Source organism: Sinocyclocheilus anshuiensis, unplaced genomic scaffold (genome assembly GCF_001515605.1).
Source record: "Sinocyclocheilus anshuiensis isolate Anshui unplaced genomic scaffold, SAMN03320099.WGS_v1.1 scaffold1581, whole genome shotgun sequence".
Classification (NCBI taxonomy): Eukaryota; Metazoa; Chordata; class Actinopteri; order Cypriniformes; family Cyprinidae; genus Sinocyclocheilus; species Sinocyclocheilus anshuiensis.
Window position 1 is genome coordinate 907,580 of NW_015540988.1, and position 1,151 is coordinate 908,730.

The window sequence follows — 1,151 nt, forward strand, 5'->3', positions numbered from 1 at the left end:
CATAAGTTATTCCCCTTTTTTTTTTTTTTTTTTTTTTTTTTTTACATGAACAGCTTTAGAGATGCTTTAGCAGCCCCAAGAGGCCAGTGAATGCATTGCTCACTCTCACGAGTCACCGAGCACTACAACCCAACTTCAGCTGAAACTTTAAAAGACTCTCAAACTCTCTGGACACACGAAGAATAGGCCTACTCTATGATTGCTGCAGATAAATAGCAACTTGTTCTTTGTTTTAAATCGATGGTAATAGCTTCAGAAATGCAACTCCGTGAAGTTCAACAATCGTTTACAGTTAAACGAAGCACACTTTCTTTTTCACTTACATTGAAATGAAAACCAGGATGCAGTGTTGTTATTGCTAACTAAAACATAGATTATTAAAAAGCATTTTTGCAAATTGAAATAAAGCTGAAATCAGATCAATTAAAATATTAGATTTTATTAAATTAAAAAATATTTATATTTTAAATTGAAAGTATAAATGTTATTTTTAAAGAAAAACTTAAGAATGAGAAATAATTATTAAAACTGAAATAAATAAATCAAAGCTAAATTAGAAATATATACAAAAACATGAAAAAGCATAACAAAATTATCCAGACTTAAGCTAAAAAACAAAAAAACTAATTCAAAATATGAATTCCCTTGGCCAAAGATTTGTTGTACAGTAATAATAATAATAATAATAATAATAATAATATGGTTGATATGATTATTTAATATTATTATTAATTTTATATAATAGTATATTATAATAATATTTTACACATGTTTAAAAGTCATTTTGCTTGTTAATGTCAAAACAAGGCATTTTTGAGCAAGGCTCAATAAACAAACCTTTGCATAGACGCTTTTTGAAGTGTGTTTCTGATTTTACACTGTGAAGGTAATGTGATAAAAAATCCCTTGGAAATTGTGATATTTGAATCATGGATTATTTTCTATATTAGCAAAGTGAATGGAGAAAAGTATGTGAGACTACAGCGCAAGGCCCATCTGTTCTTGGGCTGTAAGCATTTACCATCAGGCACCGATGGGCAGCCTGGGGTCCTTGAGCAGGGGGCTGTCGGCACGGGTGTGTTACATTACAGTCTCCTTCAGTTCGCCCTCCAACTGGCCAGACCCTCCACATTGGCTCAGCGCTGGGAATA